General features: G+C 40.8%; 1 protein-coding gene across 1 annotated transcript in view; it reads right to left on the reverse strand.

Moving 5' to 3' along the window:
* The window catches only part of LOC108753375, a 118,351-nt gene that overhangs the window by 113,576 nt on the left and 3,409 nt on the right, over nt 1–1,366 (reverse strand). The gene's annotated exons all lie outside the window — the stretch shown is intronic.

Raw genomic sequence — 1,366 nt, forward strand, 5'->3', positions numbered from 1 at the left:
TATTTTTTTAACTAGAATTTCAAATAATAGTTATAAGGTGCCTAATACATTTTTGGCCAAGGCTGTAATTCTTCAGAACCACAGAAAAAAGAAACACAATAGACGAATATCTCGTTCGACAAAAATTCATTTCCGACGTACGTTCGTCAACGCGTGTCGTTTCTTCGAGGATTTTCCGACGGAATAACGACCGAGCGATATGCGCAGGAGCGACGTTGTTTTCAATCCGCTCGTTGGCCGTCGGAGGAGCTATCAGGATGATTCCAGCGTCGTTGACTAAATCGCTTTTGGCACTGAACGTTGAGCACAGAGAGGATAGTAATTTTCTACACAAGAACGTGCACTCTATCTCTATGAGGACACTGACGCGATATCACGTTCGAGAGGACTGAAATAAAGTAAGTGCCGCGAATAAGGAGGCCGCGGGACATGCTCGCATTTTCGCCGAAGGGCACCCCCATAACTGTCTCTAATAACTGTCAGCCGCAGTCGCACTTATAAACTCCCGGATCCGGGATTCCTTCGCCGCCACGACGAGATTAATCCCGAGCTCACCCACCCTTCTGGACGAGTACGTTTGCGTCGTAACTCTCTTTAATCCAAGAATAGAGTCGCGTTCTTCGCGCGAAGAAAGATACGCCGTTTCTTTCTGTATCGCTAGAAAAGAAATCCAGACTCGGCGAAGTGCGAACTCGGCTAATTAACTTCCGCTCTTTCGTCGCGTGACGTTATTAATTCTTGACAAGCTAGATCGCGATTTGACTTTCTTTCTCGAAGAAAGAACGAAAATCGTATCGCCGGTGTGACATTCTGTTATTTCGAAGGGCGAAATTAATTTTTCATGCTTCTATCTTTTCGTGAATCTTTTACGATTACTTTTATCAAATTGTCACTATCCGTTCGCCATTCCTACTTCATTTTTCTCCTTACTTTCCTACATTTTTTTTAGTCGTCGGATCATACCAGCATTCTCTACGCGTCTCCCTTTTTCTTTCTGGTGTCTGATGCGGTATTGGATCTGGACGTAGCGTAGAGCTATCGTGTTACCTTTACCGCGAAAAATTCCGGTCTTGCTGATTCGATCAACCTGCCGCGAGTTACGCCACATGAAACTCCAAAAAGATCAAGGAACCCTGCGAGTACGAATCGTTTAAAGGAATAAAAACATAAATCATTATTTTATTTATGAAAAGTAAATAAAAAGTAGATAAATCTCAGACGTAACGATTAATGTGTGCAGAAAAATCTTGCTATTATACATTGTTGACATTTGAAGTTATTCTTATGATTATTTAAAGAGTTTTTAGTTTTATCTTATTTTATATGTTAATTTTATTATAGTTGTAACTAGAATTTTATATACCTA

Source organism: Trachymyrmex septentrionalis, unplaced genomic scaffold, assembly GCF_001594115.1.
Source record: "Trachymyrmex septentrionalis isolate Tsep2-gDNA-1 unplaced genomic scaffold, Tsep1.0 scaffold69, whole genome shotgun sequence".
In the NCBI taxonomy this organism is placed as follows: domain Eukaryota; kingdom Metazoa; phylum Arthropoda; class Insecta; order Hymenoptera; family Formicidae; genus Trachymyrmex; species Trachymyrmex septentrionalis.